The sequence below is a fragment of the Ailuropoda melanoleuca genome, chromosome 9 (assembly GCF_002007445.2).
Source record: "Ailuropoda melanoleuca isolate Jingjing chromosome 9, ASM200744v2, whole genome shotgun sequence".
In the NCBI taxonomy this organism is placed as follows: Eukaryota; Metazoa; Chordata; class Mammalia; order Carnivora; family Ursidae; genus Ailuropoda; species Ailuropoda melanoleuca.
Window position 1 is genome coordinate 73517195 of NC_048226.1, and position 16257 is coordinate 73533451.

Consider the following 16257-nt stretch of genomic DNA (forward strand, 5'->3'; position numbering starts at 1 on the left):
GCTGGCTCTTGGTTGCTGAGGTGTTGTGGTGAGTGCTGTGTATTGTGCAAGACTGATGAATCACAGACCTGTACCCCTGAAAAAAAATGAAATAAGTGGAAATTATATTTGGCCACAAAAAACGAGTATATTGTAGTCATGCAGGATCAACTTGCATTGCTGTAAGAGCACCATTTGGAACATTTATCCCATGATTCTGCTAACATCAGAAGTTAGCCTGTGACTTTTATTCAACAGCACATATGCCACTTCTAGAGCCTTGAGGCATTTCTGGATTATAAAGTGCTTATTATAGAGCCTTCAGCCCTGGAATTAGATTTATTCACTTGTTTTCCTCATATGCCAGACTTTGAGTTTCATTAAAATTTAATCAGGTAATTAATTATCTCAATAAAATGTGGACAAAATACTAAATTATATCTGCAAAGGAGGGACACCTGGCTGGCTCAGTCAGTAGGGCATGCAACTCTTGATCTCAGGGTCATGAGTTCAAGCCCCACATTAGGGTTAGATTTTACTTAATTAAAAAAAATTACATCTGAAAAGGAGATATAAGGTGTACATTTATGGTCTTCCTTAGGAAAACAGTTTCCTAAAAGTTGTAGATACATGTTTTTATTTTTTCCAAAATTCATCCTTCTGGCCTATATTGTCTAAGATTATAGAAGGAGGCAGCATGTGGAAAGAATACTGAATTTGGGGTCAGGAAAATGACTATAATCTCAGTTCAGATACTAAGCATATGATTTTCAACAATGTAATTAACTTGTATGAGCCTCTATTTCCTCATTTGTGTAATGGAGGTAATTTCTATTTCACACAGTTATAAGAATTAAAGAAAATAGTATATGTGGAATTACCCATGACAATGTCCAGTAATGGAGAGCAGAATATGCCACCCAAAAATATGCCTTTTTGGCATAAAGATTATCTTGAGCTGCATATTCTTAAGAAACAGCAGACGTGGGAGAAGGTCTGAAAAGCAAGTAGAAGTTATCCCTTTCGTAAGAGACATTGTTTATATGGGTATCTCCCTCTCTGTATCAGGAAGAGAAAGATGACTAAATCTCTAGAAATTTTTAGCAGTGGAAAAGGCAACAACTTAAATCCACATGTTATTATACCCTTGTTTGTTTTGCCTGATAACTTCCCATAATGTTCTTCCTTTCTCATTCCAACATTTTTTGTCTTTAGCTGGTGGCTTGGACCATTTTAGGGGAGTTACTCAGTCTTCCTAGGTATCTCCCATGTATACAGGAGATAGACATGTCTAATTGAAAATCTGTTTTTCTCCTATTAATCTGTATTTTATTACAGGGGTATCTAAGGAAACTAGAAGAGTAGAGGGCAAATTATTTTTCTTCCCCTACAGTTTGATGACGCGTGAGGGGATCCATTGAGATACCCTGGAAAACTGGCAGAAAGTAAGCCTTCTTACTAAAATCAGCTCTCCTGAATCTATAGCTGTACTCCTGGTTTAGAGGAGAAGGTTAAATGCACACAAAACAAACTTTATTCTTTCATTTTCAAATCTAGATTAGCAGGAGAAAAAATTGTGTGAATTAGTTTCTTGGGTATAGTGACTGCTAATGATTTTTATTATGAGTACTCTTTTTTTCTACTGTTCCCTTTCCTCCCAGAAGTGGTCATTGTATGATTTTGCCTCTTTTGTTATAAGGAGGAGAACCATAGGCAAGATGAGGTTTCCTTTTGTCGTTCTGTCTTAAGAGCAGGGCTTCGTGGCTGGTGAGGATATTCTCTCTTGGCTTAGCCAGCTGAAATAGACAGGGTATCCAAGACTCAGTGACAAGTAGCATTCTCTTTTTCTGACCAAGCTGGCTGTCAGGGGAGTTGATCTTAAGGGGCTCTGGCCCATAAGAAGCCTTTGTCATCTGAACCTTTGCTGTTAATGCTGAAGAAGTTCCATTCCAGTAGCATCTGCCCAGTGTCACAGATTAGCAGTCTGTGGCTGCAGGCATCTCATGTTTTTGTGGGAGACCAAAGATCATGTTTTTACTAAAACCATGCTTATGGCCTGTAACCATAAATTGCTTTCTTAGGCTACCTGCGGAGGTAAACTTTTTGCATCATGGGGGCGACATCTCTGTGCCCTCTTTTGGGATGCTTTTTGCATCTGTAGTGAAGCCATAAAAAGGCTTATTGGTTTGAGTTACTATTGAAATGAATATACCATTGAAAATCCTTGTCAATGGCCAGACAATACACCTTTTGAACTACAAGAAAATTTTAGAGACCTCTCATCCTAAACAACTGTTTTATTTGTACCTATGGAAAGATGATGACATTATGCAAAGTTTTTTGGGGGGGGTTGTTTTGTTTTTTGTTTGTTTTTTTGTTTTTGTAACCTCCAATTTCAGAAGATCCTACCAAATGTAGAGAAGAGTTACAGCAGTGGAGATTCACAACTCTACTCACAGGGACCTTGATTGGCTGATAAGAGGGTGTTCTTCCCACCCCTTATACTGTAGTTAACAGACAAGCCAGATTGTCCCCTGGGGAAAATGCCTTCACAGAGAAAACAAACGCATTTCTCCCAGGCCCTCTTAACAGAAGATCAGGAAATGTCTCAGTTGGAGGCCAGTGTGCATGGGCTAATAGAAGAGGTTTTTCCTCCTAAGGTGAATTGGTCTAAGGTTGAATTGTGCATTCAGAAAAAAAGGTAAGCAATTTTTTGATTTCCATCTTAGTTGGAAATCTCTCCATACAAAGGTGATACCAAGGGGCTAACTCACCCATCCGTTTTAGGCCACAGTCCAGATCTTTGAGGAATTAGAAACTGTTGTAAAAATATTTACAAAACCAGAAATGCAACACTAGAGGCAATTCAGAGTCCACCTTTCATTACCAATTGCCAAACCTTCCCTATTCATCTCAAATGCTTGCAGATATTAAAAAACAAACAAACAAACCCCAAAAAACAGAACATTGGAAACAAGAATTGTCCTGCACTTAAGAAAAAGAAGGGAAAATTTAAATAGTAATTATGCTAGACCTCGGTAACAGTCAGATATACCAAAAATTCCACCTTGGAGAAAACTTATATATCCTTTTTTCTGTGCATTTGAGTATACCCTGTCTTCTCTGTATACTGACAGCCATTTCTTTGTAATGCAAACTTTAGGGAAATGGTTCTCATCAGGAGGGGAAAAGGGACCTATTTAGAAATTTGGCAAATAAAAAACCTTAAGTGTTTTTTTCCACAAATATTAATAAAATAGCTTTAGTCATCTGAGCAGGTAAACTTATTTCATCTGCCAGAAACACATTTTGGATCCAACTGTTTTATAAACTAGTGAGTTTTGTATTGTACCTGACACATGGCTAAAATTTTTAAACAAAAGCTGTAAGATCTCTCTGTTTGCCTGTATCTTATGTGTGTGTGTCTGTATGTTATAGATGTGGTATTTTTCTACCTCAATTAATTTGAATGGATTGGGTATCCCAAGAATTTCAGAAATATAAAAACTAACCCTGATGTTTTTTAAGTTAACATGACCTGGAATAATCCTCTGTAAAGAAAAACTGGTTGAAGTTTTTCAGTTTAATTAAAAGAGACACATCTTCAGAGTTATTAGCATTAAATCTAATGCAGATATGCAACTTTTTTTCCACCTGGGTTTACTAGTCAAATAAGATGAGACTGTTTCTGTAACCACATTTGTCAGCAAGAGAAAAATAAGATGGCTTAACTTTATCTCATGTCTCAAAATTCTCAAGAGCAATGTTAATATGATTATTAAAAACAGTGAATTAAATAGATATAGGTGGAATGAAAGTTTATAAGTGAATTTTTCAACAATGATGAGGTTTTATTGACTGTGTCTCCTTTGAAATAGCTTCCAAAATCCTTTTGGTCACTTCAAGTCTTAAAATTCTGCTAAGAGATAGAAAATCATTGAATATCACTATCAGTACAGAACACTCCTCTATCTACTTTTGTTTTCTTTTTACAAAAAAATAAAGGTGTTTGGGTCTGTTAACGTGTCTTCTGCCACATTAGAAAAAGAGCATATGCTTTTCGAAATTATGAAATGAATTCATAAATTTGCCAATTTAAAGAATTGTAGTGTAACAGTTCACGATGGCTTGCTTCTGAGTTTTCACTAGAAATTAAGGTTCCTAAAGGTTAGGAATTCTGTTTAATATATGAATTAGACCTACTAGCAATAGTAAGAGAAACTATTTTATGTTGGTGTACAGGAAAAGTAGGATATGTCCTTGGGAAGAAAAGGTATAAGATATGGAGATAGATTTTTGTTAAGGGAAATGAAAGTAATTTTGTCCTAAAGAACAACTGGCTATTTCAGCATGGGAAAGAAGAGAATAAAGAACAATCTATATAGAGAAGTTGGAAAGAGTTTCTCACCTTGTGGGGCCAGGCTGGCTAAAACTGAATTGTCATTATAAAGCTTTTTAAAATAAGCTTTAAAATCAGTAGTGTACTTATGTAAAACTAAAATTTAACTTTGTCCTTTTAAAGAAAGAAACTTTGCTTGGACTATTGGTCTGTTCTTGATAAAAGGTAAAGAAAAATCTTTCAGTCTCTTAAGTAATATGACTCAAAAGCTAAGGTTTTATATTTTATCAAAATAATTTCCTGTGCTTTATGTTGCTTAATCAGGTCTTTGATTACTTAAGAAAACTGAATCTTCTCATTATTAAAAGAGCTAAGCTTTGCTTACACATATGTATGTAGCATTCTGTATTTACCTTTAAAATCTTTTATTCTCACTTTGATTAAATAGATAATTAAATACTACTTCAAAATGATCTGTGATTCAATTTGCTAAAATGTCCAAAACCCTTTATTTTTGACAAAAATCCCAAAATCAAATTCTAAATGAAGTCTTTTTGACTAACTTTGGAACATTTCAAAAGATTTATTCTACTTTTGAAAAGAGGGATGCTACACTAATTAGGTTTATTTGATATGTTAAATTATGAAGAAAGCATTGTCAAATAATACTAAACCTTCTTGAATTTGGAGGAGTATATATTAATTTAAGTATTCTAGAATTATATGAAATTCCTAGAAATCTGATATGACCTGGTTTTATATTAGTCATAATTCTATTATTATCTTAACATGTGTGTCAGAAACAACCAAATTTCCTTTTCTGATAATTTTCATAGCATAAACTGAAGTGGGTCAAAATTTACAGAACTCTAGTGGAGAAACTGATGGATTCAGAAAACTGCTAACAAAGATCAAAGTCAACAATAATTAATTACATGGGACTGAATGAATCCATAAGGGTGCCTTTTTGTGTGAAATGTTGCTGGTTCACTAATATTTTGTATTTCCAAATTTAATGAGATTTTTTTCTCATCTATGACTTACAACTATTTGGTAAATTTTACCTTTGTAACAAGAATGGAAACAATTTCATTTCTCCATACTGGATCCCTTCAGAATTTAGAAACTTGTTAAGTTCAGTAAGTGTGTGTTCTCTTTGTAATAGGTCACAGTTAGAAACAATTGAAATATATTTGAGAGTGATGTGCATAGATCAGATATGATCAGAGATTTTTAAGGATGTAGGTGGACTTTATGGAAACAATAAAGCCCCTTGAAAACATTTTTTTTCTACCTTGCTTATAATGTTCCCGTCAGCCCTACCAAGTGAGTAAAGAAAGTCACAAGAACCTCAGAATATCTTGGGAACCTTGAGAAGAGAGGAATTTACCCAAATCTATAGGTATTGCAGGCCAAGTCGAGTCCCAATCTGAAGAGGCTTTTAAATGCCCAATCTAAGATTCCTTTTTTTTTTTTTTTAAAGATTTTTTAATTTCTTTATTCAACAGAGATAGAGACAGCCAGCGAGAGAGGGAACACAAGCAGGGGGAGTGGGAGAGGAAGAAGCAGGCTCGTAGAGGAAGAGCCTGATGTGGGGCTCGATCCCATAATGCCAGGATCACGCCTTGAGCCGAAGGCAGACGCTTAACCGCTGTGCCACCCAGGCGCCCCCCAATCTAAGATTCCTTTTGAAAAGTTCCAGTGAAGCAGACAAAAAGAACTTATAAGATCAATAACTGTTCTTATTGCACGAATGTTAATAATCATGCCAGGTTTAATAAGACTAGTCCAAGTTTGCAAACAAATCAGTACCTGTGGTTATCTTTGGTAGAAATGAGGGTAATTGTAGAATGAAAACTTATGTTTCAGTAGAAACTACAATACCCTTTGTAGATATCAGATTCTAATGCTATTAACTATCTTTGAGGCTTTGTTTTCTACCTGTAAACTGGACTGGATCTTGAATTTCTCTAGTGTTCAAATATTTGGCCACAACTTTCAAACTAATGTTTCTAATTTACTCCCACTTTTTTGACCTGGAATCTCTAAGAACAACACTTGCCTTTTCCCCAAAGCACTGTACACTGAAACTAAATGACTTGTTATAAACTTTAGAGAAACCACAATATCTCATTTGAGGACAATCTTTATGCCTGGTGCTGTGTGGGCCATTCAGAAACATTACCAGAGACATTCAAGCTCCAAACCAGAAAAATCTGTCAGATTGCCACTGCCTATTCTCATTCCATCTGAAGATGCTTCAAGCCTGACAAAAATTGTAAGGGTCAAGGGCAGGCTACCCCAAGATGGGCCACTTTGGCATGAGTGTTATCTTTTGAGTTAAAACCTATCAAAACCCAACAGATTCTGGAAAAGTTCTTTACCTCTCCTACTCAACTGCCTGCCTATACCAGAAAAAGAGCTATTAACAGAGAGTCCTCTTTAGAAACTTACATGCAGAATAGAGCAACCTTTGTTTTCCAAACATCTCTCACTTTCCTGTTAGTGATCATTCTCTCCTTTGTACCCTCAGATCCTTACACCTCTCCTTAGCTCAGGGTATCATATAAATCTCATATTGCCTGTCTTTGGAATTTCATGTGTGTGTGGATTCCCTGTTGATATGACACTAAATTTTATTTTTTCCTGTTAACCTGTTTCCTGTCAGTTTGGCTTTTAGCCAGCCAGAAGGACCTTCAATAGCAGAGAAAATTCTTCCTCTCCAACAGCTGGCACAGTCAGCAGGATACCTCAACTTGCTGGACACAGCTCACCCCACACACTGCTACAGCTGAGAGATCCTTGAGAAATCTGACAAGCAGAGGCAAAAGGCAGAGATTTCAAGGGGCTGACATGGCAAGAAATCTTATCTCTGGAGTCTGATGGAGCAAGAGTGGTAAGAGTCCTTTTTCTTTCCTAAATTTAGATTAGCAGGAGAAAATACTTTTTGGAACTAGTTTTTTGGACTTAGTGACTCTTCGGTTAAATTTTGTATAGTAGTCCTTGGTTACTCATCTATTTCCTCCCAGGGATGGTCTTTGTTTTTCTTGTGTCTTTTTTGTCATAAAAAAGTCAATGTTCACAGTTCTCACCAGACCAGCAGCCAAAGCTGCAGAATTGGTGGGCACTGGTCAAGCACTTACAAACTAGTAGATTGTTTACCACCCAACTCAAAGACTACTGTGTTAGGATAAGTTGGTTATGGAAGGTTAGATTGATACTAGGTCACCCACTGACCTCAAGAAAACTTCCATGCAATAAGGTTTACTGTAAAACAATGCACAGTTCCTTGTAACACATCCCTCCTAGGTATTAATGTGGCTCCAAGAGACCCAAGGCTTAGCCAAGAGAAAAACTAGATGAGGTTTTTTTCTTTCATTTTGTTCTGTGTTCTAAGAACTTTGCTTTTTGACCACTGAGGATATCTGCCTCCACCATCAGGAAGGTGCATTTAACAGAATGCATCCTGGTGGTCAGTCAAATAGACTGGGGATCTGAATCTATCTGTCCAGCTGTGCTAGCTCCCAGGGGTGTTTGTCATGAGAGGTTCCAGCTCATAGGAGCCTTTGTTGCTTGTTAGTTCTAGAAGGTCCCAGTCTACTAGCACCTGCCCAGTGTCACAGATTAGCCGGTGTGTGACTGAAGGCATCACGTGATTTGTGGGAGATTAGACACACCATTTTCATTACAACATTCTTACCATCTGTGCGACAAAGGCCTTTGCCTCCTAAGACTAATTTGAGGAATAAATTTTTGGATCATAGAGATTCCCTCAGCTCCGCCCTGGTTGGATATCTATTACATCTTTGGTTAAACCATTTAAAGGCTTATCAGTTTAACTTGCTAATAATAGATCCTACTTGCCAATGGCTAGATGCTGGATCCTTTAAACTGGTTATATTTACAAGAAAAATATTCTTTATAGAGAGGTCACAATTGTCTTATTAGTATAATGGCTAGCCTTAAGGACACCCATGACAAGATCAAAGAACAGAAATTAGACTTGTGTCCACTTCCAACATAAATTTTCCTTAAAATTCAGGCTCATCTGCCTGTTTTAAATTCCCTTTCCCTACAAGATTTACATGGAACATGCCAGCCTCACCTCTAGGTTCAAGTATACAGAGAGGTTCAAGTATACAGGTTGCTCATGTAAGACTGAAAGCCAAGAAATGAGTTTAATAAAAGCACCCAAGATTAGCACTAAGGATTGCTTTGCTCCTACCTTCCAGAGCTCAATAATCAGGTTCTGCCAGCTTTAGGCTTTCCTACATGATGTCCTGTGCAGGTGTATTTTAGACCCCCCCACCACCACTGCAAAAGAGTTCATGTCCCCTGAACATCAGTAGGTATTTTAAATTATAAAGCTCTTTTGCCTCTATTTTTAAAAGGTTCTACCAAATTTAAAGAAATTAAAAAGATTAATGACTATCTACAACCCCCCTTCACAGAGGAAAGAGGACCAAAATTTCTCTTAGGCCTTCCTACAAATGATCTGTGAAAGGCCAATATTCAGAAGCTAATAAGAGCCAAGTTGAATTATATACCCAGAAAGCACGCTTTTGTTAAAATGCTTTATACAGATTTAAAGATATAAATCTTTTTAATCCCCATTTTAGCTAAAAATCTCCCTGATACAAATAAGCAAATTGAGTTAAAAAGATGGGCTAGTGCCTTGATATTAAGGCTATAATCTAATTCTCTGGGGAATTAAAAACTGTCTTTGTCTTAGAAATCTCTGCAAAATCAGAAATGAAACTCTAGAACCAAGTCAAAGCCCACCAATATTAATCTCCAAACTTTGCTTATTCTACTCTTAAAATATTTGTAAATATTATAAAAACAAAACAAAACTAGGACATTCGAACAAAACTGTCTGGTACTTTTCATAAAAAGATTTATTTGAGAGTGAGCAGCAGGGAGAGGCAGAGGGAGAGAATCTTTCAAGCAGACTCCCCAGTGAATGCCCGTGAGATCATGACCTGAGCCTAAACCAAGAGTTGGACACTTAACAAACCATGCCACCCAGGTGCCCCTAGGAAATGTATTTAAAATTTGCTAATCTAAAGAATATTGGTATAACAAACAGTTGACAATTATTTAACGTCAAAGAAGACAACTTTCTTCTGCCCTTGGAGGTCCTTCTAGGTGGACTTAGAATCAAATTGACATGATAACAGGTTGATAGGAGAAAATTAAATTTAATAGGTGTACATATGAAAAATCCACACAGACATATAATTCCAAAGACAATGAGGCAGCATGACTAAGAAGAGGGGCAGGGTCTGAGAATACAAAGGAAAGGCCATTATAAAGAAGGTGAAAGGAGATGCTTTGAAAAACAAAGCTTGCCATCTTATGCAGATAAATTTGTTAGGTGAAGGGGTGTCTCTTAATAGGCTCTTCATGGTCTGAGCCCTCCTTTCCAATGTAAATGTATACAGCTGAGGACCAGGGAGAGAGCTTTTCCTGCAACTGCTGGGTTTTGATTGCTTTTAACTCAAAATAATGTTCATCCCAAACTGGCCCATCTTCGGGTAGTCAGCCCTTGGCCCCTACAGTTAATAAGAGAAACAACTCTGTGTGCAAGGAAAATATGATGTCTTTATGGAAAAAAAAAAGGTGTGGAGTGGGGTGGGAATAGGCTTTTGTTGAGGAAAAATTTAGTACAAAATCTGAATGTAAGATGGAAAGTTGCAGATTTATGGAAAAGGAATCTTTAGAAAGGAATTTTATATGTAGTCAGTACTGGCTAAGATCAAGATGAATTTAAGATAAATGAGTTATAATATTAAATATACACTGATATAGGGGCACCTGGGTGGCTCCATCAGTTAAGCATCTGCCTTCAGCTCAGGTCATGATCCTGGGGTCCTGGGATCAAGCCCCACATCATGCTCCCTGCTCAGTGGAGAGCCTGCTTCTCCCTCTCCCTATCACCTTGTGCTCTTTCTCAAATAAATTCTTAAAAAAAAAATACACTGGTGCAAAATTAAAAATGTTTTTGTTAAAAAAAAGTTTTCTTAACTACTGATCTCTTCTTAAGAAATCGTAAACATGTTTTTCTTTACCTTTAAAGGTACCTGCCCAGAAAACAAGGATTCTGTGTTTTGGCAACATATTTTCCTATGTCTAAGAGCTAAATTTTGCTCAAAACTGTAACCTGTGTTTGACTTCGATATCTTTTATTGTCACTTGGGTTAAATGGATCATTCAATCTGGTTTCATAATGACATGATCCTACTTAATCAAATGTCCGAATCTTTTGATGTTTGGCCACATTCTGCAGTGTTCCTGAGAGCTCCTGGAATATTTCAAAAATTCAAAAAAATTTGTGAGCAATTAACATACCAAATAAGCCTAATTAGCTTAAATTATATGGAAAGCATTGTCAAATAAATGATACTAAATCCTCTTAGTTTATATTTATATAGGTATATTATAAAATAAGTGTCCTAAAAATAGTATAAAACTCCTAGAAATCTGATGTCTTACGATGTTATTATCTTGAAGTATTGTATGTTACAGAAGTGACCAAATTTCCTTGTCAGTTGCATTATAATGAACTCTAATCAGATCTTTAACCGGGGCCATTTTTAAGTCCTGCCATTTACAGTTGCTGTTTTACTGATGCTATCGCAAATGTATTAAATGAACTCTGAGAATAGGTTTCTGACAAGCTTAAGCTCATAAAACCAAACTGGGTAAGAATTTCCAGAACTAGTGGAAATATTGGGTTCAAACAGAACAAGGATAACGTGGGACTACATAAATAAGAGAATAATTGCAATTTTTATGACTTTTGTTTTTAAAAAAGTCAGCAGTGTTTTAATCTGGAAAACCATAACCTTTTAAAAAAACCTTTCTCTTAAGCTGACTTACAGCAATTTGATTGTTTACATAGGTATATTCTAATTGAAAAATTTATCTTTTATCCCTACCTGATTTCAGAATCCAAAATTTTGAAACTGTCAGTATTCTTATATTTTTATGGCAATTAATTTACATATGTTCAATAAGAATCCATTCCTTTTCTAACAGGAAACTATTTGGAAATAGTGGCTGTATTACTAAGGCTTTGAATGGAATGGTATATTTGGGAGAAAGATGCATAGACTTACGTATGACCAGACAGCTTTGAAGAACTAAGGTGGACTTTATGGAGCTAATAAAGCCCTTGTAAATAGAAGCCTGATACTAGCTTATGGAATTCCCAGCAGTATTACCAGGTGAGTAAAGAAGGTATAAAAACATCAGGATATTTTGGGAAACTCAAGGAAAGAAGAATTCACCCAAATCTATAGGTATTGCAGGTGAAGTCTGAGGACAAATATTTGGCTTGACTTCTGGCCTTTAGAGGCTGTTAAAAGTTCAATCTAGAGATTACTTATAAAAAGTTCCAGGAAAGCAGGTTTTAAAGAACCTATATGGTCAACTGCTATTTTTTTTTTAAGATTTTGTTTATTTCAGAGAGAAAGATTCCCTGCCGAGTGGAGAGCCTGATGTAGGGCTCAATCCCGGGACCCCAAGATCATGACCTGAGCAGAAGTCAGATGCTTAACTGACTGAATCACTCAGGCGCCCCAGCCAATTGCTCTTCTTACAGTACTTAAGTAAATGATCAGACCCAGTTTTTTTTAAAACTAATTGCACACAAATTACTATGAATTTGGCTATCTTTAGTAGAAATGAGTGTGATTATCAAAAGAAAATGTTTCAATAACATAACTAAGTAAATGTTCATTATAAACTAGCCTGGATCCTGATTTCTTCTAGTTTCCTCCAATGCCTAGTTACAACTCTCCAAATGAATATTTTCAATTTCTTTCCCCACCTTTCTGAGTTGGTTATATTTGAGAACTGACACTTCTTTTCTTCCTGAAGCTCTGAAACTAAATAGGAATAGCTTGATGTAAACTTCAGAGAAAGCACCACACCAGCTCACATATAGGCAGTCTTCATATCTGCCTGTGGGCTACACAAAAGATGACAAGAGATATTTGAACTACAAACCAGGAAAATCTGTCAGATTGGCAAACTGCCTGCTCTGACTCTATCTAAAGATGCTTCAAGCTTGACATCTAGAAATCTTCTGGATTGGCTATTCTCAGAACTCAGAAACTGGTTTCTAATTTGATCCAATCATTAACTACTGTTTTGTTTCCATATAAATGCCTCTTATTTAATACCTGATTACTTGAACCATAGGCCTAACTTTGAGAACATAACTGCATCACCACCTCCTCAAAGAGTTTAATTGAACTGACCTATTATCAGGACTAAGACTGGTTCAACAAGATGAAACAATCTACCAACTCACTTTTAAGGTGTGAAACTTGAGCTAGATTTCAGAGGAGGGAACTTAGGGGCCCAGGGCAGGTTGCCCCAAGATGGGCCACTTTGGCATGAATTACTTTTGAGTTAAAAGTAACCAAAACCTAGTAGATTCAGGAAAAGCTCTTTACCTCCTCCTCATCTGCCTGCCTATATCAGGAAGAGAGAGATTACTAGAGATTCCTCTCTAAGAAACTTACCCTATTATCCAAGTAACCTTTGTTTTCCAAGCATCTCCTCTTACCTTCCTGTTAATGGCCATCCTCCCCTTTGTATTCTCAGACCCCCACCCCCTCCTTAGCTGAGGATCTCATATAAGCCTCATGGTGCCTGACTGTCTTTAGAATTTCATGACTGAAAGTAAATTTGATTTTCTCCTGTCAGTTTTGGTTTTTAGTCCAGCCAGAAGGACCTTGAACAGCAGATAAACTTTTTCCTTCCCAAGAAAATCTTCTAAACTATCTGCTCTGATGACTCAGACTGGGTTTATAGTTTGCTCTAACCATTAATCTTTTTTTTTTCCCATAGAAATGCATCTTATTAAATACCTGATCACTTGTACCTTATAGACCTAACTTTGGAAGCACACCTGCCACACTACCTCCTGAAAGGAAAAGCAACTCTTTAACTGAACTCACCTATTCTCAAGATTAAAAGACTGGTTCAATGAAATATGGAACACTCATCAATTCAGTTTCTGGACTACCAAAGTTATTGGGGAAGTTTCAAGATAGGACTAAAGCAGAACAGAGTGTGCTGACCCAAAATAAGCATCTTTGGCAGAAAGATTATTTTGAGCTAATTATTTTTAAAACACAGCAGACACAGGAAAAAGCCAGTAGAAGTTACGATTTTGTAAGAGACATTGGTTGACATTTATAAGGGAAATCTCCATTTATAAGGGTGTCTCCCTTTCTGAACCAGGAAGAGAAGGCTGACTAAATCTCTAGAAACTCCTATCAGCCATACCCTTGTTTACTCTGCTTTGCCTGATAACTTCTCCTTATATCTTTTGTCTTTAGCTGTAGATGGTATTTAGGTGGTGGTTTGAATCATTCCAAGGACTTACTCATGTTTCCCGGGTATTTCCCATACATACAGGAGGGATTTATGTTATTAAACTGTTTTTCTCTTGTTAGTCTGTACTTTATTACAGGGGTTGGGTCCCATCAAGAACCTAGAAGGGAGAGGGAAAATTATCTTTCCTCCCCTACATAGTGGACACTCAGGCAATATTAATTTGTCTTCCTGTCTTAGGGAATCTTTGAGCTAATATGATTAAATGTATGATTTTCAAAAATGTATGATTTTCAAAAATATATCTTGAATTTTTATTAATATTCATTCACTTCTAGGGAAGATCTATCAGCCTTTGTATTAGGTTGAGAGTTAATTTAAAAAAATAGTGCAGAGTATAACTCCTACCTATACAAATTAAGTTACTTTCAAGATATGGGAAGTTAGGTCTGATTGTAGTTAAAAATGTGAACAATGTTTATGTAACTTTAGTTAGGCAACATCTGGAACTGATCTTCAGAACTTTGATTAACAGAATCAGCGTGATGAATCCCAGATGTTTAAACATGGCTGTGTTTCTTAGACTCACTGGATTATGAGTGTGAATACATGGAAGGAAGGGAAACATTTACAAGAACTAGGTGTCAAAGTGGCCAAGGGGGTATTTGGGTGTTGGCTTAGTTGTGAGTTGAAGGGGAAGAGGTTCTAAATGAATTTCCCTCTTTAAAGTTTTATACGTGTTATTTTTAAAAAGCCCCAATCTTTGATAACCTCAGTAGTATGTCTTAATAACTTTACTCATATTTGTTCCTGCACAAGTATATTTTTGTGTATCTACTATAGTTAAAGTTCTGTGGTCAGAAAGATAAATAATAAACATTCTCTGCCTTTGAGTCACTCAGTTTAGTGGAGGAAATGGGTATGTGAACAGTAATTATAACTGCCATATTAAAGGGCTGAGTACAGAAAGTAACTAAGAGTGCCAGGGAAGGTAGGACAGTTTTAAAGAGAATGAGATGTGGGGCTCAGGGTTCCTGTACATTATTGCTACAAGCTGCATTTAGCTTTGCTAATGTAACTTCTATATAATTATAGGTCCATTAGATCATGGGACTCTTTGTCATGTCATAAAACAGCAATTTTTGAAATCATAAAACCAAAGTACTTTGACAAAGCACTCCACGAACATAATGGTAAAAAAAGATTAGCAATCATATGGACTTCACATCATTTGGTAAAGGTTCTAGAAAAACATATTTTAGTCTTTCTTTCCCACAAATTGTGCTTTTAAGTGAAGGAATGCCTTTTCCTTTTGCAGCTTTTTTCTTGCTCTCATGCTTGACCAATGTTGTGGACACAAAAGTAAAATCGTAACTGTTCAGAGTCCAAAATTACTTTAGAAGCCTTGGGGGGAAAGCTGTGTCCTGTTTTGTGACATACTTTAGTTTTCATAAATTCTCCATCTTCCCCCCCAAAGATCAACTCTGAGTGAAAGGAAACAATGGAGAGAACCCAAATGCACTATTGACAGCAATTTTGAAGAACAAATAAAAACCTAAAATGCGTTAATAGCACAGTTTCAGAGGTAGAAGAGGGGGATTAAGTATAAAATAGTAACTTGATGACAAGAATATATAGGCTAATTCTTATGCAAAAGTTTTCAGGGAAAACGAATGCCATAGGCTCAAATGTGCTCTAACTCCTTCCTTTTGCCAGCCATGACTAGCCATTGACCACTTTTGTATCATATTCAATGTCTTAATACCTCCTTTTCTATCACCCATCAAATCTAAACTGCCCATTTAGTTTTTGAAATTGTTTCCTCTGAACAAATCTACCTATCTCTACTTCCAGAGAACCTTAACCAACAGACCTGGGCTTTTAAAAATTGACCTGACTGGAGCCATTTCTAAAATAGAGCCAGAGTGGTTTACACAGCTTTTGTTTAAACGGGGCCAAAACATTTGGACTAGGCAAAATGGCCATTGCTAGAAAATCAGCAGGAGAAAGAACATTCTGATCATAAGACTGATACCTATGGACCTTCTAAAGATAAAACTAGTAGTTAAAACCAGTACTCAATACATAACCCAGAGTGGCTTAGCTTGTTAACCCCATAGAAAAATATTTTCTTCAACTAATGTAATTGCCCCCTTCCTTTCCCTCACAGAAATTCATGGCTTTCACCCAATAAGCTGGACGATATTTGGGTTTCTCCCTGATTTTGTGCTCTCCTCTAATATCACTCAATTGCCACTCATTGTGGCTTTTTATTTTCAGGTTGATACTAATTTCCCAAAACTGTGTTTAAATGTCAGTTGCTTAGAAAGGACTCCCTCAGTCATCTAGGTTCGGTAAAATCCACTTGTCACACATGTCCATATTACCCCCGTCCCATGGTCCTCATCACACTTGTAAATGCACGCTCAGGGTCTTCCTCACCTGACTGTAAGTTCCAGGAGAACAGGAACTTTTTTATATCTGCATCAATCATTTTATCTCCAGCTCATCGTATTCACACAGGAGATACTCGTTGAAAAGAATACATTCGATATTTTTATCACTGTAGTAGCTTATGCCCTTATATA

At 36.5% G+C, this 16257-nt stretch overlaps 1 long non-coding RNA gene across 5 annotated transcripts in view; it reads left to right on the forward strand.

Moving 5' to 3' along the window:
- LOC117803789 overlaps nt 1-16251 on the forward strand; it is a 146466-nt gene extending 130215 nt beyond the window's left edge. For all 5 annotated transcript variants that reach the window (XR_004627879.1, XR_004627877.1, XR_004627878.1 and 2 more), the window contains 3 exons: nt 6987-7214; nt 11360-11547; nt 13181-16251. This is a non-coding gene — a long non-coding RNA (uncharacterized LOC117803789). The remainder of the gene's footprint in view (nt 1-6986; nt 7215-11359; nt 11548-13180) is intronic.
- Nucleotides 16252-16257: the final 6 nt, after the last annotated feature.